We start from the raw sequence: 25,213 nt of genomic DNA, 5'->3' as shown, positions 1-25,213 counted from the left end.
GAAGTAAGAAAGTAAAACAGGAAGTAAAACAGGAAGTAAAACAGGAAGTAAAAAGTTTTATTTATATAGCGCTGTTATATAACACAATGGCCAATACATAATAAAAACAAAGTACAGAACAATAGCAAGACATACATAAAATGAATAGAGTAGAGCAAAGGATGTAAGTAAGGAACAAAGTAAAACAGTGTGAGCTATACTATTTGAATTGGTGGTCAGTTACAGTTAGTTATTGTGATGTATTTTTAACTACTAAGGATATTAGAGTGTATATCATGTAATTACAGCACATGCTGCTGAATGGTGAAGATGACTAGAATCCTAAAAACCCAATTGATGCAAAAATTAGATTATAGTTTAGTCCAGGGGTGCACCTGGGTGTTTAGTGTGGAGGTGCTAACTCAAACTCCACGTACTCCGGTGGTAGTTAAACTCCGTTTGACACAGGTTGCATTTTACTTTTGACTTGTCAACTGAACCGTCTCGAAGTTTGTTTGTTTTTTACTTCCTGTTTTACTTCCTGTTTTACTTATTTACTTCCTGTTTTACTTCCTGTTTTACTTTCTTACTTCCTGTTTTACTTTTTACTTTACTTTACTTACTTTTAATGATTTTAAAGCTGATTATCATTTTAATATTGTATGTTTTAATGTTTCTCAAATTACGGTTTTCTTTTTTTACGTAAAGAACATTGAGTTGCCATTGTGTACGAAATGAGCTAAAAATAAAACCTTTTACTTCCGGTTTAACTTTTTTACTGCCGGTTTTACTTCCTTTTTACTTCCTTACTTCATTTGTTACTTCCCTTCCTTTTTTACTTCCTTATTCCGGTTTTACGTTTTTACTTCCGGTTTTACTTCCAGTTTTATGTTGTTGTTGTTTTTTAAAGTTTTTTTCCAAATGTCAATCACCTGTAGATGAGCTTTGGTGGCCTTCAGTGGACATCAATTCCAAACTTATTATTTATGGGTACATTTTCTTTCTTTTTTTTCTTCCCTTTCTTTACACTTTAAAACATAAACATTTTTGTAGGTGTTTACAAAAGTGTCAGAGACACATGGTTACAGTATTACTTTGACTGATCATGGATACATTTAATAAAATGTGAGCAAATGACCAATTATCATATAAACTTCAGGAGGTATTTACAGTGAACCCTCGCTATATCGCGGTTCACCTTTCGCGACTTCGCTGTTTCGCAGATTTTTTTAGTGCAGTTTTTTTTTTTTTTTACAGTGCATTGTGTTCTGCATCCTGATTGGCTAAGGGACTGTAGACCAATTTCAACAGTCTCCGTGCCTCGTCTCTGTACAGCTTGCCAAATTTACATTTGCAATTTTCTCCATGACAAAACACACAATGTCGACAAGGGTGGCATGTCTGTTTATAAGAATCTTCTTGCCCAGAAGAAAAAAGAGCGCTAACAACTACCCATAACTATGTTATAATAACTTATTATTTTACGGTATTTCTAAAAACTATCATAGTTATTTGTAAGAAAACGTTTATATTTGTAAAGTAAAGTAAAGTAAAAAGTAAAACAGGAAGTAAGAAAGTAAAACAGGAAGTAAAACAGGAAGTAAAACAGGAACAGATCAATGATGATTTTCTTTATATCCTCCCCAGTCCTCTCAGATATCCCGGCTACACAAAGGTTCCATCGTCTCGAGTAGGCGTCCATGTCGTTAACTTTGTCCCTAAGCTCCGTGCTCGCTTTCCCCAGGGTTGAAGCTTCAGCCTGGAGAGTGCTCACCTGGCCAGACATGTCTTCCATCCGTCCCCACAGAGCCTCCAGTGAGTCAGTGACATTTTTCGTTGTTTTAGTGTTTTCTTTAACTGCATCTTCGAGGGTTTGGAGACGCTTAAGGGACTCAATTTGTCTCTTCTCAATTCTCTCAAGGATGCTTAATGATATCTGGTCATAGTCCTCCACCTCATCACTCTGCGGTTTTTTGCTCTTCTTGGATTTTGGAACTTCAGGTAGCTGCTCCAAAGTCGGTTCACTTCCCTCGGCAATAAGGTTATCCATGACCTCAAGTTGTTCAAACAGGCAGTTTCGTGCATAGGAGTGCATCGTATTAATAAAATTTCTTTTGTCCATTACCTTCCGTGTGATGAATCCCAGCTCGAGGCAAAAAGTTTGTGAAGCACGTGGAGGAGGCGTTCCTCCGCTTGTTTTACGACTTCCTTAAAGTCTTTTCTTTCAATACCTGAGCAGGTAATACAAGGCCTCAGTATCTTGGCTTTTTTCCATAGAGGTAAAAGCTTTTAAAAGGGTTTTTTTTTTTTTAGTTTATTAAGTTAGTCATGCAGTGCCACAAGGACCACTGTCTTAGGACGTCATCCTCTCACTTCTTTTTTACTTCCTTACTTCATTTGTTACTTCCTTATTCTGGTTTTACGTTTTGACTTCCGGTTTAACTTTTTACTTCCGGTTTAACTTTTTTACTTCCGGTTTAACTTTTTACTTCCTTTTTTACTTCCGGTCTAAATTTTTTACTTCCGGTCTAACTTTTTTACTTCCGGTTTAACTTTTTTTACTTCCGGTCTAATTTTTTTACTTCCGGTCTAAATTTTTTACTTCCGGTCTAACTTTTTTACTTCCGGTTTAACTTTTTTTACTTCCGGTTTAACTTTTTTACTTCCGGTTTAACTTTTTTACTTCCGGTTTAACTTTTTTTACTTCCGGTTTAACTTTTTTACTTCCGGTTTAACTTTTTTACTTCCGGTTTAACTTTTTTTACTTCCTTTTTTACTTCCGGTCTAACTTTTTTTACTTCCGGTTTAACTTTTTTAACTTCCGGTTTAACTTTTTTTACTTCCGGTTTAACTTTTTTTACTTCCGGTTTAACTTTTTTACTTCCTTTTTTACTTCCTCTTTACTTCCTTACTTCATTTGTTACTTCCCTTCCTTTTTTACTTCCTTATTCCGGTTTTTACGTTTTTACTTCCGGTTTTACTTTTTACTTCCGGTTTTACTTCCAGTTTTATGTTGTTGTTGTTTTTTAAAGTTTTTTTCCAAATGTCAATCACCTGTAGATGAGCTTTGGTGGCCTTCAGTGGACATCAATTCCAAACTTATTATTTATGGGTACATTTTCTTTCTTTTTTTTCTTCCCTTTCTTTACACTTTAAAACATAAACATTTTTGTAGGTGTTTACAAAAGTGTCAGAGACACATGGTTACAGTATTACTTTGACTGATCATGGATACATTTAATAAAATGTGAGCAAATGACCAATTATCATATAAACTTCAGGAGGTATTTACAGTGAACCCTCGCTATATCGCGGTTCACCTTTCGCGACTTCGCTGTTTCGCAGATTTTTTTAGTGCAGTTTTTTTTTTTTTTACAGTGCATTGTGTTCTGCATCCTGATTGGCTAAGGGACTGTAGACCAATTTCAACAGTCTCCGTGCCTCGTCTCTGTACAGCTTGCCAAATTTACATTTGCAATTTTCTCCATGACAAAACACACAATGTCGACAAGGGTGGCATGTCTGTTTATAAGAATCTTCTTGCCCAGAAGAAAAAAGAGCGCTAACAACTACCCATAACTATGTTATAATAACTTATTATTTTACAGTATTTCTAAAAACTATCATAGTTATTTGTAAGAAAACGTTTATATTTGTAAAGTAAAGTAAAGTAAAAAGTAAAACAGGAAGTAAGAAAGTAAAACAGGAAGTAAAACAGGAAGTAAAACAGGAAGTAAAAAGTTTTATTTATATAGCGCTGTTATATAACACAATGGCCAATACATAATAAAAACAAAGTACAGAACAATAGCAAGACATACATAAAATGAATAGAGTAGAGCAAAGGATGTAAGTAAGGAACAAAGTAAAACAGTGTGAGCTATACTATTTGAATTGGTGGTCAGTTACAGTTAGTTATTGTGATGTATTTTTAACTACTAAGGATATTAGAGTGTATATCATGTAATTACAGCACATGCTGCTGAATGGTGAAGATGACTAGAATCCTAAAAACCCAATTGATGCAAAAATTAGATTATAGTTTAGTCCAGGGGTGCACCTGGGTGTTTAGTGTGGAGGTGCTAACTCAAACTCCACGTACTCCGGTGGTAGTTAAACTCCGTTTGACACAGGTTGCATTTTACTTTTGACTTGTCAACTGAACCGTCTCGAAGTTTGTTTGTTTTTTACTTCCTGTTTTACTTATTTACTTCCTGTTTTACTTCCTGTTTTACTTTCTTACTTCCTGTTTTACTTTTTACTTTACTTTACTTACTTTTAATGATTTTAAAGCTGATTATCATTTTAATATTGTATGTTTTAATGTTTCTCAAATTACGGTTTTCTTGTTTTACGTAAAGAACATTGAGTTGCCATTGTGTACGAAATGAGCTAAAAATAAAACCTTTTACTTCCGGTTTTACTTCCTTTTTACTTCCTTACTTCATTTGTTACTTCCCTTCCTTTTTTACTTCCTTTTTTACTTCCTCTTTACTTCCTTACTTCATTTGTTACTTCCCTTCCTTTTTTACTTCCTTATTCTGGTTTTACGTTTTTACTTCCGGTTTAACTTTTTACTTCCGGTTTTACTTGCTGTTTTACGTTTTACTTCCGGTTTTACTTCCGGTTTTACTTTTTTACTTCCGGTTTAACTTTTTATTTCCGGTTTTACTTCCTCTTTACTTCCTTACTTCATTTGTTACTTCCCTTCCTTTTTTACTTCCTTATTCCGGTTTTTACGTTTTTACTTCCGGTTTTACTTTTTACTTCCGGTTTTACTTCCAGTTTTATGTTGTTGTTGTTTTTTAAAGTTTTTTTCCAAATGTCAATCACCTGTAGATGAGCTTTGGTGGCCTTCAGTGGACATCAATTCCAAACTTATTATTTATGGGTACATTTTCTTTCTTTTTTTTCTTCCCTTTCTTTACACTTTAAAACATAAACATTTTTGTAGGTGTTTACAAAAGTGTCAGAGACACATGGTTACAGTATTACTTTGACTGATCATGGATACATTTAATAAAATGTGAGCAAATGACCAATTATCATATAAACTTCAGGAGGTATTTACAGTGAACCCTCGCTATATCGCGGTTCACCTTTCGCGACTTCGCTGTTTCGCAGATTTTTTTAGTGCAGTTTTTTTTTTTTTTACAGTGCATTGTGTTCTGCATCCTGATTGGCTAAGGGACTGTAGACCAATTTCAACAGTCTCCGTGCCTCGTCTCTGTACAGCTTGCCAAATTTACATTTGCAATTTTCTCCATGACAAAACACACAATGTCGACAAGGGTGGCATGTCTGTTTATAAGAATCTTCTTGCCCAGAAGAAAAAAGAGCGCTAACAACTACCCATAACTATGTTATAATAACTTATTATTTTACAGTATTTCTAAAAACTATCATAGTTATTTGTAAGAAAACGTTTATATTTGTAAAGTAAAGTAAAGTAAAAAGTAAAACAGGAAGTAAGAAAGTAAAACAGGAAGTAAAACAGGAAGTAAAACAGGAAGTAAAAAGTTTTATTTATATAGCGCTGTTATATAACACAATGGCCAATACATAATAAAAACAAAGTACAGAACAATAGCAAGACATACATAAAATGAATAGAGTAGAGCAAAGGATGTAAGTAAGGAACAAAGTAAAACAGTGTGAGCTATACTATTTGAATTGGTGGTCAGTTACAGTTAGTTATTGTGATGTATTTTTAACTACTAAGGATATTAGAGTGTATATCATGTAATTACAGCACATGCTGCTGAATGGTGAAGATGACTAGAATCCTAAAAACCCAATTGATGCAAAAATTAGATTATAGTTTAGTCCAGGGGTGCACCTGGGTGTTTAGTGTGGAGGTGCTAACTCAAACTCCACGTACTCCGGTGGTAGTTAAACTCCGTTTGACACAGGTTGCATTTTACTTTTGACTTGTCAACTGAACCGTCTCGAAGTTTGTTTGTTTTTTACTTCCTGTTTTACTTCCTGTTTTACTTATTTACTTCCTGTTTTACTTCCTGTTTTACTTTCTTACTTCCTGTTTTACTTTTTACTTTACTTTACTTACTTTTAATGATTTTAAAGCTGATTATCATTTTAATATTGTATGTTTTAATGTTTCTCAAATTACGGTTTTCTTTTTTTACGTAAAGAACATTGAGTTGCCATTGTGTACGAAATGAGCTAAAAATAAAACCTTTTACTTCCGGTTTAACTTTTTTACTTCCGGTTTTACTTCCTTTTTACTTCCTTACTTCATTTGTTACTTCCCTTCCTTTTTTACTTCCTTATTCCGGTTTTACGTTTTTACTTCCGGTTTTACTTTTTACTTCCGGTTTTACTTCCAGTTTTATGTTGTTGTTGTTTTTTAAAGTTTTTTTCCAAATGTCAATCACCTGTAGATGAGCTTTGGTGGCCTTCAGTGGACATCAATTCCAAACTTATTATTTATGGGTACATTTTCTTTCTTTTTTTTCTTCCCTTTCTTTACACTTTAAAACATAAACATTTTTGTAGGTGTTTACAAAAGTGTCAGAGACACATGGTTACAGTATTACTTTGACTGATCATGGATACATTTAATAAAATGTGAGCAAATGACCAATTATCATATAAACTTCAGGAGGTATTTACAGTGAACCCTCGCTATATCGCGGTTCACCTTTCGCGACTTCGCTGTTTCGCAGATTTTTTTAGTGCAGTTTTTTTTTTTTTTACAGTGCATTGTGTTCTGCATCCTGATTGGCTAAGGGACTGTAGACCAATTTCAACAGTCTCCGTGCCTCGTCTCTGTACAGCTTGCCAAATTTACATTTGCAATTTTCTCCATGACAAAACACACAATGTCGACAAGGGTGGCATGTCTGTTTATAAGAATCTTCTTGCCCAGAAGAAAAAAGAGCGCTAACAACTACCCATAACTATGTTATAATAACTTATTATTTTACAGTATTTCTAAAAACTATCATAGTTATTTGTAAGAAAACGTTTATATTTGTAAAGTAAAGTAAAGTAAAAAGTAAAACAGGAAGTAAGAAAGTAAAACAGGAAGTAAAACAGGAAGTAAAACAGGAAGTAAAAAGTTTTATTTATATAGCGCTGTTATATAACACAATGGCCAATACATAATAAAAACAAAGTACAGAACAATAGCAAGACATACATAAAATGAATAGAGTAGAGCAAAGGATGTAAGTAAGGAACAAAGTAAAACAGTGTGAGCTATACTATTTGAATTGGTGGTCAGTTACAGTTAGTTATTGTGATGTATTTTTAACTACTAAGGATATTAGAGTGTATATCATGTAATTACAGCACATGCTGCTGAATGGTGAAGATGACTAGAATCCTAAAAACCCAATTGATGCAAAAATTAGATTATAGTTTAGTCCAGGGGTGCACCTGGGTGTTTAGTGTGGAGGTGCTAACTCAAACTCCACGTACTCCGGTGGTAGTTAAACTCCGTTTGACACAGGTTGCATTTTACTTTTGACTTGTCAACTGAACCGTCTCGAAGTTTGTTTGTTTTTTACTTCCTGTTTTACTTATTTACTTCCTGTTTTACTTCCTGTTTTACTTTCTTACTTCCTGTTTTACTTTTTACTTTACTTTACTTACTTTTAATGATTTTAAAGCTGATTATCATTTTAATATTGTATGTTTTAATGTTTCTCAAATTACGGTTTTCTTGTTTTACGTAAAGAACATTGAGTTGCCATTGTGTACGAAATGAGCTAAAAATAAAACCTTTTACTTCCGGTTTTACTTCCTTTTTACTTCCTTACTTCATTTGTTACTTCCCTTCCTTTTTTACTTCCTTTTTTACTTCCTCTTTACTTCCTTACTTCATTTGTTACTTCCCTTCCTTTTTTACTTCCTTATTCTGGTTTTACGTTTTTACTTCCGGTTTAACTTTTTACTTCCGGTTTTACTTGCTGTTTTACGTTTTACTTCCGGTTTTACTTCCGGTTTTACTTTTTTACTTCCGGTTTAACTTTTTATTTCCGGTTTTACTTCCTCTTTACTTCCTTACTTCATTTGTTACTTCCCTTCCTTTTTTACTTCCTTATTCCGGTTTTTACGTTTTTACTTCCGGTTTTACTTTTTACTTCCGGTTTTACTTCCAGTTTTATGTTGTTGTTGTTTTTTAAAGTTTTTTTCCAAATGTCAATCACCTGTAGATGAGCTTTGGTGGCCTTCAGTGGACATCAATTCCAAACTTATTATTTATGGGTACATTTTCTTTCTTTTTTTTCTTCCCTTTCTTTACACTTTAAAACATAAACATTTTTGTAGGTGTTTACAAAAGTGTCAGAGACACATGGTTACAGTATTACTTTGACTGATCATGGATACATTTAATAAAATGTGAGCAAATGACCAATTATCATATAAACTTCAGGAGGTATTTACAGTGAACCCTCGCTATATCGCGGTTCACCTTTCGCGACTTCGCTGTTTCGCAGATTTTTTTAGTGCAGTTTTTTTTAGTGCAGTTTTTTTTTTTTTTACAGTGCATTGTGTTCTGCATCCTGATTGGCTAAGGGACTGTAGACCAATTTCAACAGTCTCCGTGCCTCGTCTCTGTACAGCTTGCCAAATTTACATTTGCAATTTTCTCCATGACAAAACACACAATGTCGACAAGGGTGGCATGTCTGTTTATAAGAATCTTCTTGCCCAGAAGAAAAAAGAGCGCTAACAACTACCCATAACTATGTTATAATAACTTATTATTTTACAGTATTTCTAAAAACTATCATAGTTATTTGTAAGAAAACGTTTATATTTGTAAAGTAAAGTAAAGTAAAAAGTAAAACAGGAAGTAAGAAAGTAAAACAGGAAGTAAAACAGGAAGTAAAACAGGAAGTAAAAAGTTTTATTTATATAGCGCTGTTATATAACACAATGGCCAATACATAATAAAAACAAAGTACAGAACAATAGCAAGACATACATAAAATGAATAGAGTAGAGCAAAGGATGTAAGTAAGGAACAAAGTAAAACAGTGTGAGCTATACTATTTGAATTGGTGGTCAGTTACAGTTAGTTATTGTGATGTATTTTTAACTACTAAGGATATTAGAGTGTATATCATGTAATTACAGCACATGCTGCTGAATGGTGAAGATGACTAGAATCCTAAAAACCCAATTGATGCAAAAATTAGATTATAGTTTAGTCCAGGGGTGCACCTGGGTGTTTAGTGTGGAGGTGCTAACTCAAACTCCACGTACTCCGGTGGTAGTTAAACTCCGTTTGACACAGGTTGCATTTTACTTTTGACTTGTCAACTGAACCGTCTCGAAGTTTGTTTGTTTTTTACTTCCTGTTTTACTTCCTGTTTTACTTATTTACTTCCTGTTTTACTTCCTGTTTTACTTTCTTACTTCCTGTTTTACTTTTTACTTTACTTTACTTACTTTTAATGATTTTAAAGCTGATTATCATTTTAATATTGTATGTTTTAATGTTTCTCAAATTACGGTTTTCTTTTTTTACGTAAAGAACATTGAGTTGCCATTGTGTACGAAATGAGCTAAAAATAAAACCTTTTACTTCCGGTTTAACTTTTTTACTTCCGGTTTTACTTCCTTTTTACTTCCTTACTTCATTTGTTACTTCCCTTCCTTTTTTACTTCCTTATTCCGGTTTTACGTTTTTACTTCCGGTTTTACTTTTTACTTCCGGTTTTACTTCCAGTTTTATGTTGTTGTTGTTTTTTAAAGTTTTTTTCCAAATGTCAATCACCTGTAGATGAGCTTTGGTGGCCTTCAGTGGACATCAATTCCAAACTTATTATTTATGGGTACATTTTCTTTCTTTTTTTTCTTCCCTTTCTTTACACTTTAAAACATAAACATTTTTGTAGGTGTTTACAAAAGTGTCAGAGACACATGGTTACAGTATTACTTTGACTGATCATGGATACATTTAATAAAATGTGAGCAAATGACCAATTATCATATAAACTTCAGGAGGTATTTACAGTGAACCCTCGCTATATCGCGGTTCACCTTTCGCGACTTCGCTGTTTCGCAGATTTTTTTAGTGCAGTTTTTTTTTTTTTTACAGTGCATTGTGTTCTGCATCCTGATTGGCTAAGGGACTGTAGACCAATTTCAACAGTCTCCGTGCCTCGTCTCTGTACAGCTTGCCAAATTTACATTTGCAATTTTCTCCATGACAAAACACACAATGTCGACAAGGGTGGCATGTCTGTTTATAAGAATCTTCTTGCCCAGAAGAAAAAAGAGCGCTAACAACTACCCATAACTATGTTATAATAACTTATTATTTTACAGTATTTCTAAAAACTATCATAGTTATTTGTAAGAAAACGTTTATATTTGTAAAGTAAAGTAAAGTAAAAAGTAAAACAGGAAGTAAGAAAGTAAAACAGGAAGTAAAACAGGAAGTAAAACAGGAAGTAAAAAGTTTTATTTATATAGCGCTGTTATATAACACAATGGCCAATACATAATAAAAACAAAGTACAGAACAATAGCAAGACATACATAAAATGAATAGAGTAGAGCAAAGGATGTAAGTAAGGAACAAAGTAAAACAGTGTGAGCTATACTATTTGAATTGGTGGTCAGTTACAGTTAGTTATTGTGATGTATTTTTAACTACTAAGGATATTAGAGTGTATATCATGTAATTACAGCACATGCTGCTGAATGGTGAAGATGACTAGAATCCTAAAAACCCAATTGATGCAAAAATTAGATTATAGTTTAGTCCAGGGGTGCACCTGGGTGTTTAGTGTGGAGGTGCTAACTCAAACTCCACGTACTCCGGTGGTAGTTAAACTCCGTTTGACACAGGTTGCATTTTACTTTTGACTTGTCAACTGAACCGTCTCGAAGTTTGTTTGTTTTTTACTTCCTGTTTTACTTATTTACTTCCTGTTTTACTTCCTGTTTTACTTTCTTACTTCCTGTTTTACTTTTTACTTTACTTTACTTACTTTTAATGATTTTAAAGCTGATTATCATTTTAATATTGTATGTTTTAATGTTTCTCAAATTACGGTTTTCTTGTTTTACGTAAAGAACATTGAGTTGCCATTGTGTACGAAATGAGCTAAAAATAAAACCTTTTACTTCCGGTTTTACTTCCTTTTTACTTCCTTACTTCATTTGTTACTTCCCTTCCTTTTTTACTTCCTTTTTTACTTCCTCTTTACTTCCTTACTTCATTTGTTACTTCCCTTCCTTTTTTACTTCCTTATTCTGGTTTTACGTTTTTACTTCCGGTTTAACTTTTTACTTCCGGTTTTACTTGCTGTTTTACGTTTTACTTCCGGTTTTACTTCCGGTTTTACTTTTTTACTTCCGGTTTAACTTTTTATTTCCGGTTTTACTTCCTCTTTACTTCCTTACTTCATTTGTTACTTCCCTTCCTTTTTTACTTCCTTATTCCGGTTTTTACGTTTTTACTTCCGGTTTTACTTTTTACTTCCGGTTTTACTTCCAGTTTTATGTTGTTGTTGTTTTTTAAAGTTTTTTTCCAAATGTCAATCACCTGTAGATGAGCTTTGGTGGCCTTCAGTGGACATCAATTCCAAACTTATTATTTATGGGTACATTTTCTTTCTTTTTTTTCTTCCCTTTCTTTACACTTTAAAACATAAACATTTTTGTAGGTGTTTACAAAAGTGTCAGAGACACATGGTTACAGTATTACTTTGACTGATCATGGATACATTTAATAAAATGTGAGCAAATGACCAATTATCATATAAACTTCAGGAGGTATTTACAGTGAACCCTCGCTATATCGCGGTTCACCTTTCGCGACTTCGCTGTTTCGCAGATTTTTTTAGTGCAGTTTTTTTTTTTTTTACAGTGCATTGTGTTCTGCATCCTGATTGGCTAAGGGACTGTAGACCAATTTCAACAGTCTCCGTGCCTCGTCTCTGTACAGCTTGCCAAATTTACATTTGCAATTTTCTCCATGACAAAACACACAATGTCGACAAGGGTGGCATGTCTGTTTATAAGAATCTTCTTGCCCAGAAGAAAAAAGAGCGCTAACAACTACCCATAACTATGTTATAATAACTTATTATTTTACAGTATTTCTAAAAACTATCATAGTTATTTGTAAGAAAACGTTTATATTTGTAAAGTAAAGTAAAGTAAAAAGTAAAACAGGAAGTAAGAAAGTAAAACAGGAAGTAAAACAGGAAGTAAAACAGGGAGTAAAAAGTTTTATTTATATAGCGCTGTTATATAACACAATGGCCAATACATAATAAAAACAAAGTACAGAACAATAGCAAGACATACATAAAATGAATAGAGTAGAGCAAAGGATGTAAGTAAGGAACAAAGTAAAACAGTGTGAGCTATACTATTTGAATTGGTGGTCAGTTACAGTTAGTTATTGTGATGTATTTTTAACTACTAAGGATATTAGAGTGTATATCATGTAATTACAGCACATGCTGCTGAATGGTGAAGATGACTAGAATCCTAAAAACCCAATTGATGCAAAAATTAGATTATAGTTTAGTCCAGGGGTGCACCTGGGTGTTTAGTGTGGAGGTGCTAACTCAAACTCCACGTACTCCGGTGGTAGTTAAACTCCGTTTGACACAGGTTGCATTTTACTTTTGACTTGTCAACTGAACCGTCTCGAAGTTTGTTTGTTTTTTACTTCCTGTTTTACTTCCTGTTTTACTTATTTACTTCCTGTTTTACTTCCTGTTTTACTTTCTTACTTCCTGTTTTACTTTTTACTTTACTTTACTTACTTTTAATGATTTTAAAGCTGATTATCATTTTAATATTGTATGTTTTAATGTTTCTCAAATTACGGTTTTCTTTTTTTACGTAAAGAACATTGAGTTGCCATTGTGTACGAAATGAGCTAAAAATAAAACCTTTTACTTCCGGTTTAACTTTTTTACTTCCGGTTTTACTTCCTTTTTACTTCCTTACTTCATTTGTTACTTCCCTTCCTTTTTTACTTCCTTATTCCGGTTTTACGTTTTTACTTCCGGTTTTACTTTTTACTTCCGGTTTTACTTCCAGTTTTATGTTGTTGTTGTTTTTTAAAGTTTTTTTCCAAATGTCAATCACCTGTAGATGAGCTTTGGTGGCCTTCAGTGGACATCAATTCCAAACTTATTATTTATGGGTACATTTTCTTTCTTTTTTTTCTTCCCTTTCTTTACACTTTAAAACATAAACATTTTTGTAGGTGTTTACAAAAGTGTCAGAGACACATGGTTACAGTATTACTTTGACTGATCATGGATACATTTAATAAAATGTGAGCAAATGACCAATTATCATATAAACTTCAGGAGGTATTTACAGTGAACCCTCGCTATATCGCGGTTCACCTTTCGCGACTTCGCTGTTTCGCAGATTTTTTTAGTGCAGTTTTTTTTTTTTTACAGTGCATTGTGTTCTGCATCCTGATTGGCTAAGGGACTGTAGACCAATTTCAACAGTCTCCGTGCCTCGTCTCTGTACAGCTTGCCAAATTTACATTTGCAATTTTCTCCATGACAAAACACACAATGTCGACAAGGGTGGCATGTCTGTTTATAAGAATCTTCTTGCCCAGAAGAAAAAAGAGCGCTAACAACTACCCATAACTATGTTATAATAACTTATTATTTTACAGTATTTCTAAAAACTATCATAGTTATTTGTAAGAAAACGTTTATATTTGTAAAGTAAAGTAAAGTAAAAAGTAAAACAGGAAGTAAGAAAGTAAAACAGGAAGTAAAACAGGAAGTAAAACAGGGAGTAAAAAGTTTTATTTATATAGCGCTGTTATATAACACAATGGCCAATACATAATAAAAACAAAGTACAGAACAATAGCAAGACATACATAAAATGAATAGAGTAGAGCAAAGGATGTAAGTAAGGAACAAAGTAAAACAGTGTGAGCTATACTATTTGAATTGGTGGTCAGTTACAGTTAGTTATTGTGATGTATTTTTAACTACTAAGGATATTAGAGTGTATATCATGTAATTACAGCACATGCTGCTGAATGGTGAAGATGACTAGAATCCTAAAAACCCAATTGATGCAAAAATTAGATTATAGTTTAGTCCAGGGGTGCACCTGGGTGTTTAGTGTGGAGGTGCTAACTCAAACTCCACGTACTCCGGTGGTAGTTAAACTCCGTTTGACACAGGTTGCATTTTACTTTTGACTTGTCAACTGAACCGTCTCGAAGTTTGTTTGTTTTTTACTTCCTGTTTTACTTCCTGTTTTACTTATTTACTTCCTGTTTTACTTCCTGTTTTACTTTCTTACTTCCTGTTTTACTTTTTACTTTACTTTACTTACTTTTAATGATTTTAAAGCTGATTATCATTTTAATATTGTATGTTTTAATGTTTCTCAAATTACGGTTTTCTTTTTTTACGTAAAGAACATTGAGTTGCCATTGTGTACGAAATGAGCTAAAAATAAAACCTTTTACTTCTGGTTTAACTTTTTTACTTCCGGTTTTACTTCCTTTTTACTTCCTTACTTCATTTGTTACTTCCCTTCCTTTTTTACTTCCTTATTCCGGTTTTACGTTTTTACTTCCGGTTTTACTTTTTACTTCCGGTTTTACTTCCAGTTTTATGTTGTTGTTGTTTTTTAAAGTTTTTTTCCAAATGTCAATCACCTGTAGATGAGCTTTGGTGGCCTTCAGTGGACATCAATTCCAAACTTATTATTTATGGGTACATTTTCTTTCTTTTTTTTCTTCCCTTTCTTTACACTTTAAAACATAAACATTTTTGTAGGTGTTTACAAAAGTGTCAGAGACACATGGTTACAGTATTACTTTGACTGATCATGGATACATTTAATAAAATGTGAGCAAATGACCAATTATCATATAAACTTCAGGAGGTATTTACAGTGAACCCTCGCTATATCGCGGTTCACCTTTCGCGACTTCGCTGTTTCGCAGATTTTTTTAGTGCAGTTTTTTTTTTTTTACAGTGCATTGTGTTCTGCATCCTGATTGGCTAAGGGACTGTAGACCAATTTCAACAGTCTCCGTGCCTCGTCTCTGTACAGCTTGGCAAATTTACATTTGCAATTTTCTCCATGACAAAACACACAATGTCGACAAGGGTGGCATGTCTGTTTATAAGAATCTTCTTGCCCAGAAGAAAAAAGAGCGCTAACAACTACCCATAACTATGTTATAATAACTTCTTATTTTACAGTATTTCTAAAAACTATCATAGTTATTTGTAAGAAAACGTTTATATTTGTAAAGTAAAGTAAAGTAAAAAGTAAAACAGGAAGTAAGAAAGTAAAACAGGAAGTAAAACAGGAAGTAAAACAGGGAGTAAAAAGTTTTATTTATATAGCGCTGTTATATAACACAATGGCCAATACATAATAAAAACAAAGTACAGAACAATAGCAAGACATACATAAAATGAATAGAGTAGAGCAAAGGATGTAAGTAAGGAACAAAGTAAAACAGTGTGAGCTATACTATTTGAATTGGTGGTCAGTTACAGTTAGTTATTGTGATGTATTTTTAACTACTAAGGATATTAGAGTGTATATCATGTAATTACAGCACATGCTGCTGAATGGTGAAGATGACTAGAATCCTAAAAACCCAATTGATGCAAAAATTAGATTATAGTTTAGTCCAGGGGTGCACCTGGGTGTTTAGTGTGGAGGTGCTAACTCAAACTCCACGTACTCCGGTGGTAGTTAAACTCCGTTTGACACAGGTTGCATTTTACTTTTGACTTGTCAACTGAACCGTCTCGAAGTTTGTTTGTTTTTTACTTCCTGTTTTACTTCCTGTTTTACTTATTTACTTCCTGTTTTACTTCCTGTTTTACTTTCTTACTTCCTGTTTTACTTTTTACTTTACTTTACTTACTTTTAATGATTTTAAAGCTGATTATCATTTTAATATTGTATGTTTTAATGTTTCTCAAATTACGGTTTTCTTTTTTTACGTAAAGAACATTGAGTTGCCATTGTGTACGAAATGAGCTAAAAATAAAACCTTTTACTTCTGGTTTAACTTTTTTACTTCCGGTTTTACTTCCTTTTTACTTCCTTACTTCATTTGTTACTTCCCTTCCTTTTTTACTTCCTTATTCCGGTTTTACGTTTTTACTTCCGGTTTTACTTTTTACTTCCGGTTTTACTTCCAGTTTTATGTTGTTGTTGTTTTTTAAAGTTTTTTTCCAAATGTCAATCACCTGTAGATGAGCTTTGGTGGCCTTCAGTGGACATCAATTCCAAACTTATTATTTATGGGTACATTTTCTTTCTTTTTTTTCTTCCCTTTCTTTACACTTTAAAACATAAACATTTTTGTAGGTGTTTACAAAAGTGTCAGAGACACATGGTTACAGTATTACTTTGACTGATCATGGATACATTTAATAAAATGTGAGCAAATGACCAATTATCATATAAACTTCAGGAGGTATTTACAGTGAACCCTCGCTATATCGCGGTTCACCTTTCGCGACTTCGCTGTTTCGCAGATTTTTTTAGTGCAGTTTTTTTTTTTTTACAGTGCATTGTGTTCTGCATCCTGATTGGCTAAGGGACTGTAGACCAATTTCAACAGTCTCCGTGCCTCGTCTCTGTACAGCTTGGCAAATTTACATTTGCAATTTTCTCCATGACAAAACACACAATGTCGACAAGGGTGGCATGTCTGTTTATAAGAATCTTCTTGCCCAGAAGAAAAAAGAGCGCTAACAACTACCCATAACTATGTTATAATAACTTCTTATTTTACAGTATTTCTAAAAACTATCATAGTTATTTGTAAGAAAACGTTTATATTTGTAAAGTAAAGTAAAGTAAAAAGTAAAACAGGAAGTAAGAAAGTAAAACAGGAAGTAAAACAGGAAGTAAAACAGGGAGTAAAAAGTTTTATTTATATAGCGCTGTTATATAACACAATGGCCAATACATAATAAAAACAAAGTACAGAACAATAGCAAGACATACATAAAATGAATAGAGTAGAGCAAAGGATGTAAGTAAGGAACAAAGTAAAACAGTGTGAGCTATACTATTTGAATTGGTGGTCAGTTACAGTTAGTTATTGTGATGTATTTTTAACTACTAAGGATATTAGAGTGTATATCATGTAATTACAGCACATGCTGCTGAATGGTGAAGATGACTAGAATCCTAAAAACCCAATTGATGCAAAAATTAGATTATAGTTTAGTCCAGGGGTGCACCTGGGTGTTTAGTGTGGAGGTGCTAACTCAAACTCCACGTACTCCGGTGGTAGTTAAACTCCGTTTGACACAGGTTGCATTTTACTTTTGACTTGTCAACTGAACCGTCTCGAAGTTTGTTTGTTTTTTACTTCCTGTTTTACTTCCTGTTTTACTTATTTACTTCCTGTTTTACTTCCTGTTTTACTTTCTTACTTCCTGTTTTACTTTTTACTTTACTTTACTTACTTTTAATGATTTTAAAGCTGATTATCATTTTAATATTGTATGTTTTAATGTTTCTCAAATTACGGTTTTCTTTTTTTACGTAAAGAACATTGAGTTGCCATTGTGTACGAAATGAGCTAAAAATAAAACCTTTTACTTCTGGTTTAACTTTTTTACTTCCGGTTTTACTTCCTTTTTACTTCCTTACTTCATTTGTTACTTCCCTTCCTTTTTTACTTCCTTATTCCGGTTTTACGTTTTTACTTCCGGTTTTACTTTTTACTTCCGGTTTTACTTCCAGTTTTATGTTGTTGTTGTTTTTTAAAGTTTTTTTCCAAATGTCAATCACCTGTAGATGAGCTTTGGTGGCCTTCAGTGGACATCAATTCCAAACTTATTATTTATGGGTACATTTTCTTTCTTTTTTTTCTTCCCTTTCTTTACACTTTAAAACATAAACATTTTTGTAGGTGTTTACAAAAGTGTCAGAGACACATGGTTACAGTATTACTTTGACTGATCATGGATACATTTAATAAAATGTGAGCAAATGACCAATTATCATATAAACTTCAGGAGGTATTTACAGTGAACCCTCGCTATATCGCGGTTCACCTTTCGCGACTTCGCTGTTTCGCAGATTTTTTTAGTGCAGTTTTTTTTTTTTTACAGTGCATTGTGTTCTGCATCCTGATTGGCTAAGGGACTGTAGACCAATTTCAACAGTCTCCGTGCCTCGTCTCTGTACAGCTTGCCAAATTTACATTTGCAATTTTCTCCATGACAAAACACACAATGTCGACAAGGGTGGCATGTCTGTTTATAAGAATCTTCTTGCCCAGAAGAAAAAAGAGCGCTAACAACTACCCATAACTATGTTATAATAACTTATTATTTTACAGTATTTCTAAAAACTATCATAGTTATTTGTAAGAAAACGTTTATATTTGTAAAGTAAAGTAAAGTAAAAAGTAAAACAGGAAGTAAGAAAGTAAAACAGGAAGTAAAACAGGAAGTAAAACAGGGAGTAAAAAGTTTTATTTATATAGCGCTGTTATATAACACAATGGCCAATACATAATAAAAACAAAGTACAGAACAATAGCAAGACATACATAAAATGAATAGAGTAGAGCAAAGGATGTAAGTAAGGAACAAAGTAAAACAGTGTGAGCTATACTATTTGAATTGGTGGTCAGTTACAGTTAGTTATTGTGATGTATTTTTAACTACTAAGGATATTAGAGTGTATATCATGTAATTACAGCACATGCTGCTGAATGGTGAAGATGACTAGAATCCTAAAAACCCAATTGATGCAAAAATTAGATTATAGTTTAGTCCAGGGGTGCACCTGGGTGTTTAGTGTGGAGGTGCTAACTCAAACTCCACGTACTCCGGTGGTAGTTAAACTCCGTTTGACACAGGTTGCATTTTACTTTTGACTTGTCAACTGAACCGTCTCGAAGTTTGTTTGTTTTTTACTTCCTGTTTTACTTCCTGTTTTACTTATTTACTTCCTGTTTTACTTCCTGTTTTACTTTCTTACTTCCTGTTTTACTTTTTACTTTACTTTACTTACTTTTAATGATTTTAAAGCTGATTATCATTTTAATATTGTATGTTTTAATGTTTCTCAAATTACGGTTTTCTTTTTTTACGTAAAGAACATTGAGTTGCCATTGTGTACGAAATGAGCTAAAAATAAAACCTTTTACTTCTGGTTTAACTTTTTTACTTCCGGTTTTACTTCCTTTTTACTTCCTTACTTCATTTGTTACTTCCCTTCCTTTTTTACTTCCTTATTCCGGTTTTACGTTTTTACTTCCGGTTTTACTTTTTACTTCCGGTTTTACTTCCAGTTTTATGTTGTTGTTGTTTTTTAAAGTTTTTTTCCAAATGTCAATCACCTGTAGATGAGCTTTGGTGGCCTTCAGTGGACATCAATTCCAAACTTATTATTTATGGGTACATTTTCTTTCTTTTTTTTCTTCCCTTTCTTTACACTTTAAAACATAAACATTTTTGTAGGTGTTTACAAAAGTGTCAGAGACACATGGTTACAGTATTACTTTGACTGATCATGGATACATTTAATAAAATGTGAGCAAATGACCAATTATCATATAAACTTCAGGAGGTATTTACAGTGAACCCTCGCTATATCGCGGTTCACCTTTCGCGACTTCGCTGTTTCGCAGATTTTTTTAGTGCAGTTTTTTTTTTTTTACAGTGCATTGTGTTCTGCATCCTGATTGGCTAAGGGACTGTAGACCAATTTCAACAGTCTCCGTGCCTCGTCTCTGTACAGCTTGGCAAATTTACATTTGCAATTTTCTCCATGACAAAACACACAATGTCGACAAGGGTGGCATGTCTGTTTATAAGAATCTTCTTGCCCAGAAGAAAAAAGAGCGCTAACAACTACCCATAACTATGTTATAATAACTTCTTATTTTACAGTATTTCTAAAAACTATCATAGTTATTTGTAAGAAAACGTTTATATTTGTAAAGTAAAGTAAAGTAAAAAGTAAAACAGGAAGTAAGAAAGTAAAACAGGAAGTAAAACAGGAAGTAAAACAGGAAGTAAAAAGTTTTATTTATATAGCGCTGTTATATAACACAATGGCCAATACATAATAAAAACAAAGTACAGAACAATAGCAAGACATACATAAAATGAATAGAGTAGAGCAAAGGATGTAAGTAAGGAACAAAGTAAAACAGTGTGAGCTATACTATTTGAATTGGTGGTCAGTTACAGTTAGTTATTGTGATGTATTTTTAACTACTAAGGATATTAGAGTGTATATCATGTAATTACAGCACATGCTGCTGAATGGTGAAGATGACTAGAATCCTAAAAACCCAATTGATGCAAAAATTAGATTATAGTTTAGTCCAGGGGTGCACCTGGGTGTTTAGTGTGGAGGTGCTAACTCAAACTCCACGTACTCCGGTGGTAGTTAAACTCCGTTTGACACAGGTTGCATTTTACTTTTGACTTGTCAACTGAACCGTCTCGAAGTTTGTTTGTTTTTTACTTCCTGTTTTACTTCCTGTTTTACTTATTTACTTCCTGTTTTACTTCCTGTTTTACTTTCTTACTTCCTGTTTTACTTTTTACTTTACTTTACTTACTTTTAATGATTTTAAAGCTGATTATCATTTTAATATTGTATGTTTTAATGTTTCTCAAATTACGGTTTTCTTTTTTTACGTAAAGAACATTGAGTTGCCATTGTGTACGAAATGAGCTAAAAATAAAACCTTTTACTTCCGGTTTAACTTTTTTACTTCCGGTTTTACTTCCTTTTTACTTCCTTACTTCATTTGTTACTTCCCTTCCTTTTTTACTTCCTTATTCCGGTTTTACGTTTTTACTTCCGGTTTTACTTTTTACTTCCGGTTTTACTTCCAGTTTTATGTTGTTGTTGTTTTTTAAAGTTTTTTTCCAAATGTCAATCACCTGTAGATGAGCTTTGGTGGCCTTCAGTGGACATCAATTCCAAACTTATTATTTATGGGTACATTTTCTTTCTTTTTTTTCTTCCCTTTCTTTACACTTTAAAACATAAACATTTTTGTAGGTGTTTACAAAAGTGTCAGAGACACATGGTTACAGTATTACTTTGACTGATCATGGATACATTTAATAAAATGTGAGCAAATGACCAATTATCATATAAACTTCAGGAGGTATTTACAGTGAACCCTCGCTATATCGCGGTTCACCTTTCGCGACTTCGCTGTTTCGCAGATTTTTTTAGTGCAGTTTTTTTTTTTTTACAGTGCATTGTGTTCTGCATCCTGATTGGCTAAGGGACTGTAGACCAATTTCAACAGTCTCCGTGCCTCGTCTCTGTACAGCTTGCCAAATTTACATTTGCAATTTTCTCCATGACAAAACACACAATGTCGACAAGGGTGGCATGTCTGTTTATAAGAATCTTCTTGCCCAGAAGAAAAAAGAGCGCTAACAACTACCCATAACTATGTTATAATAACTTATTATTTTACAGTATTTCTAAAAACTATCATAGTTATTTGTAAGAAAACGTTTATATTTGTAAAGTAAAGTAAAGTAAAAAGTAAAACAGGAAGTAAGAAAGTAAAACAGGAAGTAAAACAGGAAGTAAAACAGGGAGTAAAAAGTTTTATTTATATAGCGCTGTTATATAACACAATGGCCAATACATAATAAAAACAAAGTACAGAACAATAGCAAGACATACATAAAATGAATAGAGTAGAGCAAAGGATGTAAGTAAGGAACAAAGTAAAACAGTGTGAGCTATACTATTTGAATTGGTGGTCAGTTACAGTTAGTTATTGTGATGTATTTTTAACTACTAAGGATATTAGAGTGTATATCATGTAATTACAGCACATGCTGCTGAATGGTGAAGATGACTAGAATCCTAAAAACCCAATTGATGCAAAAATTAGATTATAGTTTAGTCCAGGGGTGCACCTGGGTGTTTAGTGTGGAGGTGCTAACTCAAACTCCACGTACTCCGGTGGTAGTTAAACTCCGTTTGACACAGGTTGCATTTTACTTTTGACTTGTCAACTGAACCGTCTCGAAGTTTGTTTGTTTTTTACTTCCTGTTTTACTTCCTGTTTTACTTTCTTACTTCCTGTTTTACTTTTTACTTTACTTTACTTACTTTTAATGATTTTAAAGCTGATTATCATTTTAATATTGTATGTTTTAATGTTTCTCAAATTACGGTTTTCTTTTTTTACGTAAAGAACATTGAGTTGCCATTGTGTACGAAATGAGCTAAAAATAAAACCTTTTACTTCTGGTTTAACTTTTTTACTTCCGGTTTTACTTCCTTTTTACTTCCTTACTTCATTTGTTACTTCCCTTCCTTTTTTACTTCCTTATTCCGGTTTTACGTTTTTACTTCCGGTTTTACTTTTTACTTCCGGTTTTACTTCCAGTTTTATGTTGTTGTTGTTTTTTAAAGTTTTTTTCCAAATGTCAATCACCTGTAGATGAGCTTTGGTGGCCTTCAGTGGACATCAATTCCAAACTTATTATTTATGGGTACATTTTCTTTCTTTTTTTTCTTCCCTTTCTTTACACTTTAAAACATAAACATTTTTGTAGGTGTTTACAAAAGTGTCAGAGACACATGGTTACAGTATTACTTTGACTGATCATGGATACATTTAATAAAATGTGAGCAAATGACCAATTATCATATAAACTTCAGGAGGTATTTACAGTGAACCCTCGCTATATCGCGGTTCACCTTTCGCGACTTCGCTGTTTCGCAGATTTTTTTAGTGCAGTTTTTTTTTTTTTACAGTGCATTGTGTTCTGCATCCTGATTGGCTAAGGGACTGTAGACCAATTTCAACAGTCTCCGTGCCTCGTCTCTGTACAGCTTGCCAAATTTACATTTGCAATTTTCTCCATGACAAAACACACAATGTCGACAAGGGTGGCATGTCTGTTTATAAGAATCTTCTTGCCCAGAAGAAAAAAGAGCGCTAACAACTACCCATAACTATGTTATAATAACTTATTATTTTACAGTATTTCTAAAAACTATCATAGTTATTTGTAAGAAAACGTTTATATTTGTAAAGTAAAGTAAAGTAAAAAGTAAAACAGGAAGTAAGAAAGTAAAACAGGAAGTAAAACAGGAAGTAAAACAGGGAGTAAAAAGTTTTATTTATATAGCGCTGTTATATAACACAATGGCCAATACATAATAAAAACAAAGTACAGAACAATAGCAAGACATACATAAAATGAATAGAGTAGAGCAAAGGATGTAAGTAAGGAACAAAGTAAAACAGTGTGAGCTATACTATTTGAATTGGTGGTCAGTTACAGTTAGTTATTGTGATGTATTTTTAACTACTAAGGATATTAGAGTGTATATCATGTAATTACAGCACATGCTGCTGAATGGTGAAGATGACTAGAATCCTAAAAACCCAATTGATGCAAAAATTAGATTATAGTTTAGTCCAGGGGTGCACCTGGGTGTTTAGTGTGGAGGTGCTAACTCAAACTCCACGTACTCCGGTGGTAGTTAAACTCCGTTTGACACAGGTTGCATTTTACTTTTGACTTGTCAACTGAACCGTCTCGAAGTTTGTTTGTTTTTTACTTCCTGTTTTACTTCCTGTTTTACTTATTTACTTCCTGTTTTACTTCCTGTTTTACTTTCTTACTTCCTGTTTTACTTTTTACTTTACTTTACTTACTTTTAATGATTTTAAAGCTGATTATCATTTTAATATTGTATGTTTTAATGTTTCTCAAATTACGGTTTTCTTTTTTTACGTAAAGAACATTGAGTTGCCATTGTGTACGAAATGAGCTAAAAATAAAACCTTTTACTTCCGGTTTAACTTTTTTACTTCCGGTTTTACTTCCTTTTTACTTCCTTACTTCATTTGTTACTTCCCTTCCTTTTTTACTTCCTTATTCCGGTTTTACGTTTTTACTTCCGGTTTTACTTTTTACTTCCGGTTTTACTTCCAGTTTTATGTTGTTGTTGTTTTTTAAAGTTTTTTTCCAAATGTCAATCACCTGTAGATGAGCTTTGGTGGCCTTCAGTGGACATCAATTCCAAACTTATTATTTATGGGTACATTTTCTTTCTTTTTTTTCTTCCCTTTCTTTACACTTTAAAACATAAACATTTTTGTAGGTGTTTACAAAAGTGTCAGAGACACATGGTTACAGTATTACTTTGACTGATCATGGATACATTTAATAAAATGTGAGCAAATGACCAATTATCATATAAACTTCAGGAGGTATTTACAGTGAACCCTCGCTATATCGCGGTTCACCTTTCGCGACTTCGCTGTTTCGCAGATTTTTTTAGTGCAGTTTTTTTTTTTTTACAGTGCATTGTGTTCTGCATCCTGATTGGCTAAGGGACTGTAGACCAATTTCAACAGTCTCCGTGCCTCGTCTCTGTACAGCTTGCCAAATTTACATTTGCAATTTTCTCCATGACAAAACACACAATGTCGACAAGGGTGGCATGTCTGTTTATAAGAATCTTCTTGCCCAGAAGAAAAAAGAGCGCTAACAACTACCCATAACTATGTTATAATAACTTCTTATTTTACAGTATTTCTAAAAACTATCATAGTTATTTGTAAGAAAACGTTTATATTTGTAAAGTAAAGTAAAGTAAAAAGTAAAACAGGAAGTAAGAAAGTAAAACAGGAAGTAAAACAGGAAGTAAAACAGGAAGTAAAAAGTTTTATTTATATAGCGCTGTTATATAACACAATGGCCAATACATAATAAAAACAAAGTACAGAACAATAGCAAGACATACATAAAATGAATAGAGTAGAGCAAAGGATGTAAGTAAGGAACAAAGTAAAACAGTGTGAGCTATACTATTTGAATTGGTGGTCAGTTACAGTTAGTTATTGTGATGTATTTTTAACTACTAAGGATATTAGAGTGTATATCATGTAATTACAGCACATGCTGCTGAATGGTGAAGATGACTAGAATCCTAAAAACCCAATTGATGCAAAAATTAGATTATAGTTTAGTCCAGGGGTGCACCTGGGTGTTTAGTGTGGAGGTGCTAACTCAAACTCCACGTACTCCGGTGGTAGTTAAACTCCGTTTGACACAGGTTGCATTTTACTTTTGACTTGTCAACTGAACCGTCTCGAAGTTTGTTTGTTTTTTACTTCCTGTTTTACTTCCTGTTTTACTTATTTACTTCCTGTTTTACTTCCTGTTTTACTTTCTTACTTCCTGTTTTACTTTTTACTTTACTTTACTTACTTTTAATGATTTTA

This window comes from Scomber japonicus, chromosome 6 (genome assembly GCF_027409825.1).
Source record: "Scomber japonicus isolate fScoJap1 chromosome 6, fScoJap1.pri, whole genome shotgun sequence".
Taxonomy (NCBI): Eukaryota; Metazoa; Chordata; class Actinopteri; order Scombriformes; family Scombridae; genus Scomber; species Scomber japonicus.
This window is presented reverse-complemented; position numbering follows the sequence as displayed.